This window comes from Schistocerca cancellata, chromosome 1 (assembly GCF_023864275.1).
Source record: "Schistocerca cancellata isolate TAMUIC-IGC-003103 chromosome 1, iqSchCanc2.1, whole genome shotgun sequence".
NCBI lineage: Eukaryota > Metazoa > Arthropoda > Insecta > Orthoptera > Acrididae > Schistocerca > Schistocerca cancellata.
The window spans coordinates 841,575,066-841,590,599 of record NC_064626.1 but is presented as its reverse complement, the minus strand read 5'-3'; the positions used below and the strand labels follow the sequence as shown (position 1 = coordinate 841,590,599).

Sequence of the window (15,534 nt, the reverse complement as noted above, 5' to 3'; positions counted from 1 at the left end):
GGGAGATAAAGAAAAACATGATAAAACGCAATTAATGAAGATAGGCGAAAAGAAAGTGATTTGACTGATTGAGAAGCGAAAAGAGAAAGAAGCCTAACTGAGAAGAGACAGGAGCATTTGCTTTGTTGTGTGACAGAGTGAAAACTATCTGTCGACGTTAATTTTGGGGGAAATTTCATGACGATATCAGGATGAATTGCTTCGGTTTCTTCTTTAAAAGCAAAGCGGCATTGAACTGTGCGCAGAGCGCAGGGAAGCTTGCTCTAGAGGCAGACGGCTGTACGCCTGCATCTACATCTACATGGTTACTCTGCAATTCACACTTAAGTGCCTGGCAGAGGGTTCACCAAACCATTTTCACACTACTTCTCTACCATTCCACTCTCGAATGGCGCGTGGGAAAAACGAACACCTAAATCTTTCCGTTCGAGCTCTGATTTCTCTTCTTTTGTTATGATGATCATTTCTCCCTACGTAGGTGGGTGTCAACAAAATATTTTCGTATTCGGAAGAGAAAGTTGGTGATTGAAATTTCGTAAATAGCTCTCGCCGCAAAGAAAACCGCCTTTGTTTCAGTAACTGCCATCCCATCTCGCGTATCATATCAGTGACACTATCACCCCTACTGCGCGTTAACACGAAACGTGCTGCCCTTCTTTGCACTTTTTCGATGTCCTCCGTCAATCCTACCTGGTAAGGATCCCACACCGCGCAGCAATATTCCAGCAAAGGACGGACAAGTGTAATGTAGGCTGTCCCTTTAGAGGGTTTATCGCATCTTCTAAGTGTTCTGCCAACAAAGCGCAGTCTTTGTTTCGCCTTCCCCACAATATTATCTATGTGGTCTTCCCAATTTAAGTTGTTCGTAATTATAATTCCTAGATATTTAGTCGAATTGACAGCCCTTAGTTTTGTGCGATTTGTCGTATACCTAAAATTTAGCGGATTTCTTTTAGTACCTATGTGGATGACCTCGCACTTTTCTTTGTTTAGTGCTAATTGCCACTTTTCGCACCATACAGAAATTCTCTCTAGATCATTTTGTAATTGGAATTGCTCGTCTGATGATTTTACTAGACAGTAAATTACAGCATCATCTGCAAACAATCTAAGGGGGCTGCTCAGATTTATGTAAATCAGAGGGCCTATGACACTACCTTGCGGAACGCCAGCTATCACTTCTGTTCTACTCGATGATTTACCGTCTATCACTACGAACTGTGACCTCTCTGAGAGGAGATCACGAAAGGAGTTTGCGAATCTATTTATTTTATGACGTCTGCCTCCGCAGCTGAGAGGTCAGCACAGCTGGACTGCCCTGCGGAGTACGCGGGTTCAGTTCCCGGTACTGCCGGGGATTTTTCTGGTGCGGAGTACACTAAGCTTCGTGATGCCAGCTGAAAAGCTGCTCGAGAAATTACTACTGGTTCCAAGGTCAAGCAACCCGAAAACGATTAGAAGAGCTGTGTGCTGATCACATGCCTCTCCATACCGCATCCAATGAAGCCGTTGGCAAACGATGACACGGCGGTTGGTCAGGCCCCAACTGGCCCTTCTAGGGCCAGAATGTGCACAGTTAACTACCTCTGATTTATGGGCGAGCGCGGCTAGGCTACCTAGATAAATGAGATCTTGTGTTTTGATTGCGATCAGATAACGTGTGCTTCATCTCTGATGTGAAGCACTGGTGTGCATGTGCACTGAGGCGCCGATGATGTGGGCACAGCATACGGTAATCATGTAACTTCTCTGGTCGCAGCCATCCTAATTTGGCTTCTGAAGCACTGACATTGTCAAATAGACGGCTTACGCATAGTAACGTTCATGATTAGTTCGAACCGTCACGTGTTCTCTCTGCTCGTGCCACACTGGATTACGTCTAAATAGTGGAGGTTCGTTAGAACGACTGATCGCACAAGATTAGTTTTTACAACTTGTGGAGATATGTTCCGAAACTTTTTGAGGGCGTAGAGGCATGTTAAAGCCTTCCTGCATGTGGCGACAGTGTTTTTTTTTTGTCAGTTGAGACGTTCATCCAAAATTAAACCGAATTTCTTCGCTGTTTTCTATTATGGAACTGTACATAAGACGAAAAATGACGCTGGCCGCTGTGGACGAGAGGTTCCAGGCGTTTCAGTCCGGAACCGCGCTGCTGCTACGGTCGCAGGTTCGAATCCTGCCTCGGGCATGGATGTGTGTGATGTCCTTAGGTTAGTTAGGTTAAGTTCTTCTAAGTCCCGGGGACTGATGACCTCAGATGTTAAATTCCATAGTGCTTAGAGCCATTTGAACGAACAGCGGAACAGCGCGACTGCTACGGTCGCTGGCTCGAATCCTGCCTCGGGCATGAATATGTGTGATGTCCTTAGGGTAGTTAGGTTTAAGTAGTTCTAAGTTATAGGGGACTGATGACCTCAGATGTAAAGTCCCTTAGTGCTCAGAATAATTTGAACCATTTGAACATAACAAGTCCCACGATAGTAATGAGGCGAAAGTTAAATAGCATACATAGAAAGACAATGTCCAGACGTTGGACATTTATGAGTCTAATACAAACACATAACATTATCAATGCTCGCGACTTTCTTCCCAGAATGCTTCTGTATAAAGGAAATACAATATTTCCTGTCGAGGTATGTTGGTAATCGTTTTTAAATTGCCGCCAATAATCATTTTCTTATCATTAGTTGTAACTTGATTATGGGTCGTTCGGAGGTCTGCCGGATTTCGGTAATGTTCTCTCATAGGCTGTTTTCCACTGTTTGGGAAGTTTTCCGATTCTGACTGCTCCGATTAATAACATCAGCACCCCTCAATTACTTCATTCTGTGCGACCGAAGGACGGTTACAAACTAGATCACCAGTATTTTTTGAAGTTTTCCCAGGGGCTCTATTATTCTATAACTTTTCATGTGTGGATCAGCGATATTTTTAATTCATCTTCCAATATTTCTGCTGACAACCTGCCAGCCATTCTCAAGATGAGTCGCATGCAAGTTTTTAAATCACTTTAGATACTGTTGACTAAACGCGCAGGAGTCAGCAATATCTATTGGTAACAAGTGAAGCATAATCTGGTTTTACGAAGGGCGTGTATATATGAAATTCCATGTGAAAGGTAAAAGGTACATAGGACGAGCAATACTCACTGTAAAAGAACTTCACACTGAAGGCCACACCGACCTTCTGCAGCCTAATAAATCAGCAATGGCTGAACATTGTGTACGCTAAGATTCAACGCACACACAAATGACACGCCACGAAGGAATTATCCGAATGGGACGGATGGACGAAAATAGGTAGATATAATATACACGTACAGACAAACAAATGATTACAATTGCAGAAAAAAATGTACGATTTATCCTAGAGAAAGAGCTTCACAATTTGATCAAGTCAATATCGCGTTAGTCGATCTTTGGCCCTTACGCAAGCAGTTATTCGACTTGGCATTGACTAACGGAGTTGTTGATGTCCTCCTGAGGGATATCGTACCAAATTCTGGCGCGTTCGATCTCCAGAATCCCGAGTTGGTTGGAGCGCCCTGCCCACGATGCTCCAAACGTTCTCAACTGGCGAGAGGCCCGGCGATCTTGCTGGACAAGATAGGATTTGGCAATCACGAAGAAATCTCGCTGAAATATAAGTCCCGGACGGCTTGCCACGAGGGGCAACAAAATGGGGCGTAAAATATCGTCAATATAGCGCTGTGCTGTAGGGGCGCCACGGATGATAACCGAAAGGGTCCTGCTTTGAAAAGAAATGGCATCCCGGACCATTACTCCTGGTTGTTGGGCCTTATGGTGGAGCTGTACGGAGCGTTCCAGACACGTTTCTGGCTGGAATTTCGTTGACTGGAGTAGAATTGTCTTCAGTGACGAGTCCCGCTTCGCACTGAGTCCCGATGGCCAGAGAAGACGTGTTTGAAAACGACTTACAGCAGGATAGTGCCCACCCACATACGGTGAGAGTTTGTACTTCTTGCCTTCGTTCTTGTCAAACCCTACCTTGGACAATAAGGTCGCCTATCTCTCTCCAACTGACAATGTTTGGCGCATTATCGACAGGGCCCTCCGAACATCTTGAGATTTTAACGATCTGACGTGCCAGGAGGACAGAAGTTGGCACGCTGACCCTCAGGAGGACTTCCAACAACACTATCAGTTCAAAAATGGTTCAAATGGCTCTGAGCACTATGGGACCTAACATCTGAGGTCATCAGTCCCCTAGAACTTAGAACTACTTAAACCTAACTAACCTAAGGACATCACACACATCTATGCCCGAGGCAGGATTCGAACCTGCGACCGTAGCGGTCACGCGGTTCCAGACTGAAGCGCCTAGAACCGCACGGCCACACCGGCCGGCCCACTATCAGTCAATGCCAAGCCGAATAACTGCTTGCATAGGTGCCAGAGGTGTACTAACGCGTTATTGACTTGCTCAGTTGAGAACCTCATTTTCTTGAATAAATCATCTAGTTTTTCTAAAATTGTAATCATTTGTTTTTCTGTTCATGTACATCATATCTACCGTTTTCCGTTCCATTGCTTTTTTTTTTTGTCTTAGTGCGTATTTCCACTGGCCGTTCCATGAATTACGATAAAGTTAAGATAATGGCCACAGCCTCGTCCTACTGAGATTCAGTGATCAAGGAAGCTGTGGAAATACTTTTAGCAGACACATTGCTCATCCGAGACAAATGTTTCTAGCTCGACGAATCACGGAAACCCCCCATTTCACGTCTGCGCACTCAAAGGAAATATTGTAAGTGGGAAGAGAACGCCGGCGGGGGTCGGCGCACGGTGCGTGCGTGTGTGTATGTGTGTATGTGTGTGTGTGTCTGTACGTGGAGCTTTGAGTGGCGTTCGTCGCCCGCTGTCTGTTACGGCATCGACAGCAAGGCCGCGCCGCGCTGCCACAGCACACGGCGGGCAGGGTCACGGACGGCACCTACCGCGCATGCGCTACAGTCCCAGCATCGGCTGTCACACGGCGCCGATACACGTAATTACTTCTTGTTCACGCCACCGCAACACATTGTCAGTGAAATTATTGGAACTTTGCATTGCCTGAGGACGGACGGTAGCTGTTACGCCAGTTCCGGCTTGACGCTGAGTGGACCACAGACGCCTCAGAGACAATATTTAACTGCACGGTGAACACGCAATCTACCGTCAAAATTCTGAGCTTGTTCAGGAATTTATTCATAGTATTCCGGTACGAGAGTCCCGTGAAATCCGGTAGTTTTTTTTTTACTGGCTTTCGGATCGTGCCCATTCAGTCAATCCATCAATGGAAGGATGATACGACAGCGTGTTGGAGACGATTTTCTTGTCAGTAGCGACGTTAAGGACAGCACAACACCCCGTCCCCAGGCGGAGAAAATCATCTACCCGGCCGGGAATCGAACCCGGGCCCATTCGGTTAGCACTCTGCCGCTCTGACCCCGCAGCTACCGAGGCGAAAATTTCGGAATTCTTATACAAACTAATTGCATGTGATTAGATTCTCACTTCCCCCTGTTTATCTTTTTTTCTGTATCGCACTGAACACAGCTACACAACAATGCAAATAGCGGCGTTATCCACCATGTGTCATGCTTGACAACGAGAAGGGCCTTATTTACTAGATGCCGGCCGATACTCACAAGGACCTGGCTGCTGGCATTGTCACAACCGCGTAAGTAGTGCTCCAAACATAATGAACGTGTAAGGCAATCAACAAAGCATGGCTGTACAACATTACCTGGACCACCTGCTTAAAGGAGGCCGTAGTTACAAGGTTAGACAGGAAGATTACATCACATCCATAAAGGAAGGAATATGAACTATCTTTAAATACTGGAAATTAATAAAAAAATGACTCTGAGCACTATGGAACTTGACATCTGAGGTCATCAGTCCCATAGAACTTAGAACTACTTAAACCTAACGAACCTAAGGACATCACACACATCCAACCCCGTGGCAGGATTCGAACCTGCGACCGTAGCGGTCGCGCGGTTGCAAACTGAAGCGCCTAGAACTGCTCGGCCACAACGGCCGGCGGAAATTAATAAACATATGTCCATCATGCCAAACTTAGTACTGAATGACCAGACACAGTTCCCTTACCGGCCACTTCTAAGTGTAGCTACTAGTCACAGTACTCTCGAGGCCGTGTTGTAAATTACCCCTCAGGTGCCGCATTTTTCGTTATTTCAGTTGCTATAATTTTTCGTGTTGTGTTAAAATATTTTACTTTTGTGATCACAACTGCTTCACTTACCTGCGTAATCCCACCAGTATATCTTATATTTTTGTAATTTAGCACCTATTAAAGACAAGATTATTTTGTTCAGTCAGACCTGTGGAACACGTCACCAAAGTTTATTGTTCAATTTATTTTCTCCTATGAGCAACTGTTGTAAAGTATTTTGTTCTTTAGTTAATGTGTCGCATATTTTATATTAGTTGAATACTCTTACACAGCATTTACACTGAAATAATCCGTCTCGTTTTATTCGTGAATCTAACATTAACATTTTGCATCTCTGGAAATGGAGTTATTCTGTAGATGCACTAGTGTCTAGATGCACTAGTTTAAAATCTTTGTTTCAACATAAATTTCCTGCACCACATACTTATCTTTATTCCTGATGATGGCGTAGCAGCCAAAAACCGGTTTGAGAAATAAATAATAAATATTGTGGAATATTACAAGAGTGTTGGTGTGTTTACATTCGTAATGAAATTCTTGTTGACGACTAAAATACTCTTCGAAACTGAAACTTATCTTGAAAGCTAAAATCGTCTACTAAACCAGATTTACTATCCAGTATAACTCCTGTAAAAAGTAGAAATATTGTAAAAAAAATGAATTTGTTCGGGAGCAAAATCTTCTAGAGAACTAAATGTCAATGGAAACTAATACCTTCTTGTGAAAAAGAAATAAATAAGTAAATGCGGGAACTACGATCCTTTTGAAATGCAAGCCTTTTTGTATTCTAAAATTTTCCATGAATTAAAGTCTTCTTGAAATAGAAGATCCTCATTCATATCTCGAGGTGGCGCTTTGTTGGGATAAGGACGCCTGATGTGAGAGGAAGAACGCACGTAATACTTGGCGTGCGTATGGCCTCCTTCTTCGTTGATAAATGGACGGAAGGTATTGTCCAACTGATCCTCCTTAATCGAAGGTAGTCATGTATACTCTTGTTGATGTGGCTGTGGCGCGTAGTAGACACAAACTTTTTAGGACTCACAATCAGTCATCGTGCCACTCTAGTCTGACTTGTAACTCCGTAATAAAGAGTAAGTGAGAGATGAAACATACTGCACCCACAGCATCTAGTCAAAGGAGGTATTCGCGTCTTTCTCGTTTCTAACAATAAAATAACTGATTCGCCAAGCATATGCAAGAAACAAACGCACTGACGTGTGTAAGAAGATGTCAACACATTTACTTGCGGAGAAAACTCTTTGTCAGTTCTTTTTATTATTATTATTTTTGAACAGGGTGTGCGCTGAAATTTTCTTTCTCGAGTTAATCTATGTCTAGTGTTGCAAACTGCCATGTGACTTCAAACAATGCTGCTGAAATGTTAAATATCGTTGGTCGGAAATGGAATAAGAACATTCAGAGATTAAACAGTTACAGTGACGGGGATATAGCGCTCCGGGTTGTCGGTGTCTAACAAGAAGCGTTCTATCGACGCTGTTTATACTGTCTTCTGCCTGCCTAATCATGAGCCTCTGTTAGTTTGATCCAGTATTGAATTTATTTGCATGGAGTGGAGATGAGTGGTGCATGGAAATTATTTTGTAACGTAGTCCTGGCCGCGCCCTTTGGCTGGTTCCATGGGTTGTTGTGGACACTGGTATGGTTTCCAGCATCCGGGGCAAGAGGCTTTTTTCCAGCTTGGAATGAGAGGTTGGAACTTCCGTCATTCTTCTAAGGGAATATTGGTCGGAACCTGCTGTGCTGACTTCAGGGATAGTGAGATTCTCAATATGGCAGGCGTTTTTCCAGCACTTGTTAGCAATAAACTCTTCAAAGTCAGACAAGAAGCAGTGTTTTGTAGAGGAATGCTATTAGCGTGAGCAGGAAGTGATCAATGAAACTGCCTGCTTTTTCCTCCGGAGGCTGATTGGCTGAAATGCCTGAATACTGAAACAGTTTTGTGTCTTAATGTGGAACTCGGGGAAACTGAGAAAGTCGGTCGACAGTCGACGCAGGTGTAGGAAGGCATGTGCGGGCCTGCAGGGCGTATGTGGTATTGTAAGAGCGTTGAGTGTATCATGTCTGGAGTGAGACGTCCTCGGTGCTCAACAACGTTGTTAATCAGGCACGGACAGGAGTTCTCAGTTGCGTTCCGTTGCTCAGGTTTAGGAATTCTGTTTATTCTTTCAGTTTTTATCAGCAAATGTTGCGGATTAGTGAACGTGGAAAGAGGCCTCGTAGCAGAGCTTGCAGCTGTCTGGAGGTGGTGTCTGGTAATTGAAACTAGTAAACTATATTTGTTTCCGTGGAAAGCTATAGTGTGGTTGTTAGGATTCTGTACCTCAATCGGTAAAAACGGAACGATCACTTTGTCGTGCGTCCGTGTGTCTGTCTGAGCGTTAAAAACCCTTTTTTTTTTAGGAATGGAGGTGGAGGTATCAAGTCGAAACTTATGTCACATAGTAAGGACTACGGTCCCTTGGCAGCGTAAGAAATTATAGATTCTAAGTCATACCTATCAAAAGATATGACTATTTACGTCACATAATATGAATTTCGCAAACTCACTCAGAAAAACCTATCGGATACTTCCCGTTGATCTACAATCATCAGCAAGCTTTCGCCGAAAAAGCAAAGGGGAAAACCCGAGAATAATGAAGTTGCAACTACATCACACGAAAAAAGAATTTTTTCATTTGTTATCTGCCTGTCGGTCTGCTAAGACCCTCTTTGCTCAGGAACGGGTATACTTATCAAGTAGAAATTTACGTCACTTAGTAAGATTTATGGTGCCTTGTTGGTGTAAAAAACGTAAGCTTCTAAACCAATGCATTTATTTCACATGTACCGATACTCGCAAAGTCACTCACCAAAACCGTTGTTCCCATTGACTCAGAATCATGAAATTTGGCTAGAAGCAAAGTTTCACAGGAAAAGTAAAGGAAAAAATCAAAACATTGTTAATTTGAAACTATATCACATGACAAATATATTTTTTGTCATTCCAAGGACCAATATTTCGCAAGTATCGATGTGAATAACAGGCAAACAACGTCGAGATTCGAGATTCCCGAGATGGATGAACCATCTTTAGTAGACTCTTGCTAATTCGGCCATTCGTTGCACATTTGGGTGCCGGATTAGCGGAGGCGCTAAACTGTTGAGCGCGTCGGAAATTTAGTGTACACACATAGGGGCTCTACGTTATTAAATCCGAAGATACTCATTTTCATAGAAAAATTAGATGAAAAGTTCAAAGGTGTGTGAATTCCTAAGGGACCAAACTGCTGAGGTCAGCGGTCCCTAGACTTACACACTACTTAAACTAACTTATGCTAAGAACAACACACACACCCATGCCCGAGGGAGGACTCGAACCTCCGGCGAGAGAGAAAAATTAGTCCTCGAGAGTGTGTGTGTGTATGTACAGTAGTATCACTCAGTATGAAACATTTCCCAAATTTTAACTGTCGCAGTGGTGATGTGCAATGACAATATGTTTTATCGCACAACGCATTTACTGCATGTTTCTGGTTGTTGCACAATGTGCTCGAGGAAGATGTCTGTAGCTTCGGCACCAGCAGTGTGAGATATCTTCATGTTCTCTCCTCCTATGTCCTCTTCTTCGGCACTTTCATGATCTCTTTCCTGTACGATTTTGATTAACTCATAGTCTGTTAGTGTTTGGTCATCAACAGTTGCTCGTCTAACATTGTACGGGTTTCTGCGAAGAACTTCAACTTATTTCTAATTTCAAGTTTCTGCTTGAGATGTAACATAACGTATACCTTTTGGCAGCTGTGATACCGAGCCGTAGAGAAAACAACAATTTCAAACCTGTATAGCATTGTTTAATATTGTAATTACCTAAGAACATGGTTGGACACGAGACTTCGTTACCGTACCCGTCATTTGTACTTGATCGACTGGTTGATGATTGTGGTCTGGATTACTGAGAGGCCGGACTACTGAGGGTCGGATTGCGAGAGTTTAGTGTAGGCATTCGGATTTTTTTGTGTGACCATTACCTGCTGACTTCGGACTGTTATCCTGTGTAGGCGGACGTCGCTAAAAGCCAGCTGGAGGTGGTCTATAAGCTGTTAGTTGAGAACATTTTCCAGTCCTGTAGTCGGAATTCGGAATATTTTTCAAAGTAGTTAGATTACTACAGGGCATTTATTAGTGGTATACGAGTGTTGGAGGTTGCCAGCCGCTACTTAGACTGGTTTTATAGGTGCAGCAGTGCAGAGAATTAGGCTGGGTCCGGCAATAAACGTTTCCGAGCAAATCTGGGCAGCAGTAGGTCCCATAATTTGTCTCGCGCGACAAACAGAGCTGAGACAGGGGTTGGACAAAACTGTGGAAGCACCGCGAGAAATGATTGTTTGAACATGAAGTCTACTGCTAACCAAGCCTACATACAGGCTGCGCTTTTATGGTTGGCTACGAATGGCATCTGTGCAGCGCTTCCAATACGTTGCAAGTGTCACTCATGGTCACAAAAGTGTTCTGTGTGTTTGTGAGTGCATTGTGTCGGAGCTAAGTGACTTCGAACTTTGGCAGATTGTCGGTGTTCATATGGTAGATGCTTTCGTAACCGAGGAGGTAGCCGAAGTGTTTAGTGTTGCAGGAGGCGACATATCGCAGATTTATTTATGCCGGATACAGTGAGAGCGGAAAACATGATCGGCTAAGTAACAAAAAAATGGTTCAAATGGCTCTGAGCACTATGGGACTTAACATCTATGGTCATCAGTCCCCTAGAACGTAGAACTACTTAAACCTAACTAACCTAAGGACATCACACACATCCATGCCCGAGGCAGGATTCGAACCTGCGACCGTAGCAGTCCCGCGGTTCCGGACTGAGCGCCTAGAACCGCTAGACCACCGCGGCCGGCTGGCTAAGAAACAACTCTGGCGAAAGTGTATGCTGAGTGATCGCGACAGAGGTCATTGAAGAGGATTGTGATGAGTATCGAAACAACACGAGTTCTATAAGCAGAGATCTGCAAGGCCGACTGAGATCCCAAAATCATTCATCAATGATGCAAATCCACATTGCAGGAAACCATGGTACCGAAGCCACAAACTATGACTGTGGAAGAGGGGAAGAAAATCATTTGGTCGGATGAGTCTCGTTTGACGCTGTTTCCAACTTCAGAACGAGTTCACGTCCCAAGAGTGATAGGTGGCGGTGCAATCATGATATGGACAACCATATCGTAGTTTTCCATGAGCCCTACGGGTACTCAGAAAGCTCACATTACTGCCAAGGGTTATGTGACCATTTGTTCAGGTACATCCAATGGTAGCCCATAATGTTTATTCGCTCATGGTGACAATGTGTTCCAAGAGGATAGGGCCCCTGTTCACAAAGCTCGCATCGCCCAGGAACGGTTATGTGAGCACGAGGATACGAGGATGGATTGTCACGTCTACCCTGGCCACCACAGCCATGAGATCTCAATATTATTGACCTTTGTGGTCTATTTTGGAAAGAAGAGTGAGCGATCGTCATCCACCTCCATCTTCCTTACGTGAACTCGCCCCCCATTTTACAGGAGGAATGGTATAAGATTCCCTTGAAAATCACGGACGACCTCCGTTTGTAGCTGCGTGGACTCTTGTCGTGGCAGGTAGTCCTTGTTCGCGGGATGCCACGGAAACTGCTAGAGGACGAGACACAAGAATGTTCCGGGTCTGTCTCTTCTCCTAAAGGCCAGAAAGGCAAAAAGAAGCAACAGATTAAGTAATATGAAAGTTATATAAAATCCGTCGCTACAACTACAAATATTATTTTACCACACGGGTATTGTTTTATGGATATGGAAATGACCGTTTGGCGTCATTGGCTGGGAGGCCCTTTACGGGGCAAGTCCGGCCACCTTGGTGCAGTTCTTATTACATTCGACGCCACAATGGGTGACCTGCGTGCCGGATGGGGATGAAATGATGATAAAGACAACACAACACCCAGTCCCTGTGCGGAGAAAATCCCCGACCCAGTTGGGAATCGAACCCAGGCCCCTTAGGACGGCAGTCCGTCACGCTGACCATTCAGCTATCGGGGCGGACTTTATGCATATAAAATGTCATCAGTGCTGACATTTTTGCTGATTACTATTGTCGATGTTTTACATCAATAAAACGAATCACGTAAGGTGGTATAAATAGGCAATTTTCAATAGATCCCAAAACGGATTTCAGATTCCTTTCATAACTGGGGAGCAATTACGGACAGTGTGGCCACGCAAATGAAGAAAATATGTAATAAATATCGAATGAAACGACAAGTTTGCGGTTACCAATCACTGTTTATTTAACTCTACGACGCGTTTCGAAGGTTTAAACATCCATCATCAGGTGAATTTACATTTGTTCGTATGACATGTGTGTGTTTTTTTGGAAGTTGTCGTAATGCCTCCGGTGGTCACAGGTTCCTTTCACTGTCGCAACACATAATATGTGAACTGTCATAATTTGTTAACAAAAATGGGGTCTGGAAGCCAGTGATGTGTTAGTGTAAGGAGCCCGTGACCACTGGAGACAATGCAACAAGTTCCCCCAATATCGTAACACAACACACATATATGTCATATTAACAAATGCAAATCCAACTGATGATGGAGGATTAAACTTCCGAAACGCGTCGCTGAAACAAATAAAAAGTGACTGGTAACAGTAAGTTTATTGTTTCATTCGATATCAATAACAGTCACGATAAAGTCTAACCTAAAATGTTCGCATTTAAAATGTTATAAATGCCAAAATTTCGTGTCAGACGCGATATATAATGATACTCGGTTCTCACAAAGGAGATACTGGAAAGGAAGCGATGGAAAGTGACAGTAGTACGCGTACCAGAATCATTTCCGATACAATGACTCACAGTACATTCAGACCAAAAAGAAAAAAAAAGCGCAACGTGAATTTATTTCATTTTATCATGCTATAATTTCAAGTCCTGTTTCTCTTTTCCGTCTCTACAATTACCGTCCGTAGATCTTAGCACTCCTGTTCTAAATGCCTAAATATGAGCCCAACCGTCCCTCTGTTGGAGCTCTGCTGCGACTGACGTGGTTCTTGAAGAGCGCTACTGCTTGGATTCTGATTCGAACAGGTTCTTCCTCGCTTCCCTGGATGACAATGGCGTAATCGTTCAATTTTCATTCCGGCAGAGTTTCACTAACACTCGTGATGCTAACCATTCCTTCAGTTAATAACGATTACTCTGCGTCCTTGAGCACTTAATCCGAGCGACCTTGTGTTCCACTCCGTTGCACAACTGCCCTTGACACGACAGAACCAACATGAGACCTAGAGTCCATTAATGAACATTCAGCAAAGCTCCTATTCGCGTGCAATTTCTTTTTTTTATTTCTTAGCTCCAAGTGATCTTACGTTAATTCTTTAAATGCAATATCATTTTATGTGAAGTTGCTCCACACATATTGTAAACATTATAGATGCTGCGATTTTTGTTCCTGCACAAGTATATAAAGCACGACTTGAAACAACACTCTAGATTTTATCGCTGTAGTTTTCTTTTACGTCGTTTGGTTTTGTATCGTTACTAGCGTGATAGTATCATTCAATCTTGTGAAATACTTAGTTCAGTCGTAAATTTAAACTGAGAATACATTTGTAAATATGCTTTCTTAATATGGGTGGGCGTGAGTTGTTGAATCTCTACGGTGCAGGAAGATAAAGTTAATGTAGAGGTGTTATTTCTGCCACTTTCATTAAAGAAGAGAGAAAAGACTTTAGAGATGTGGTCCCAACTCAGTTGTGAAATTATGCTGATATGAGCGAATCGCAGGCTTCTTGAAGAATCCAGCACGGCATTCTACTGGCTGTACAGTTCTGTTAACTGACAAGATCTTTTGCTGGAATTCTACTATTTCAGTTTCAGTATTAAAGCTATTTTAAGTGGAATTTAAGTAAAGAACTAGCATAAATGTTGTTTATCAAAAATTGCGAATAGTTTTAATTGATACTTCTATCACAATTTCCTGTATATGAATGAAAAGTACAAAATGTGGATGTTCTACAGTATTAATTTATCTTTTTTACAAAGTCATTTTGAGACAATAAATAATTATCGTCATCACAGAGGATACAATACTAGTAATCAACTTTGACAACTTAATACATATAAAAAGGGTGATGTAAAAACATAGTAAAAGTCATCTTTAATACTGTAGTTGCAATATATTTGAAATGTGTTAGCTTAACAGTAGATAAATGTAAAGATGATATAGGGGTTATACCAGAAACCATTAAGACTAAATATTGCATTTGCATGTAAGATTATCCTTTATTGGGGGTGGAGGGGGCGGGGGCGAGCGGCGTCGGGGCTGCGGGGTGGGGGGGGGGGTGGAGGAGGCAGATGGGCGTAAGGCGATGTCTACAAAAGAAATCATGCTACTCCAAGATCTAAATTTGCTTTACATAAATGGCAGAATCGTATACTACCTATGACAGAGACTTAGAATTAGAAGTAGCACGATTTATTTTGTTTGCCCCTTCCCCTTTTCTTCCAAGAATAGGATAACAAGTATAGAAGTATGAATTGATTTGTGACAGCTGCCATGACTATAGTTGTAACTGTCCGAAATAAACGTGAGTTAGATACAGGTCAAAAAGCGAATGAGCTGTGATTAACCACACGAAAGATCAGTATTTGAATTATAGTATTTCGTGTGTTCTGGTTTTAGTACAGATATTTTGTCACTTACAAGGAAGCAAAAGTAGCTAAATCTTTCATTTTAAACTCAGTAGCGTTTCTGAGGTTTGTCGGTCCAGCTTCAGGCGACTTCTAATCTACGATTTACATTGCCCTAACCGTCAGATTTCTAAATCACCAAAAACTGACGCGTGATTGATCGTTGTTAAGGAACATCACAGAAGATGCTGGAAATGGCCAGCGTCAGTGCTGACGCAGCGCTGTGCTCGATTTGTCAGACTATAAGATGCGCGTAGCAATTCTGCCCGAGGCACAGCACCAATAACGTTTTCAGTGTTATCTATAGTTCCTACAGTGCTTGAGGATTATTTTAGTACCTTTAATCTTTCTTTGTGCATCACGGATAAAAATCACAGGCGAAGAGAGCAAGCAACTGAGGTGACCAGGAGATTGCACTGCCTCTGTGGATTGTTCTCTTCTCTTCGAACACCTCACGCATTCTTGACAAGGTTCTCAACGCAGTGTGTGGTGTTGTTCCGTCTTGCTGGAAATATCCACGAAGTCGTTCATCGTCTGTGAGATGATTCGTACATGGATTAAACAGTTTCTGAACATACTTGATTCGTTAACAGTTTGGTGAA

The 15,534-nt window shown here is 43.1% G+C and overlaps 1 protein-coding gene across 1 annotated transcript in view; it reads left to right on the top strand.

Annotated features, from left to right (window-relative positions):
* Positions 1–15,534, top strand: part of LOC126107117 (beta-1,3-glucan-binding protein-like) — a 279,494-nt gene that overhangs the window by 128,362 nt on the left and 135,598 nt on the right. The window lies entirely within an intron of this gene.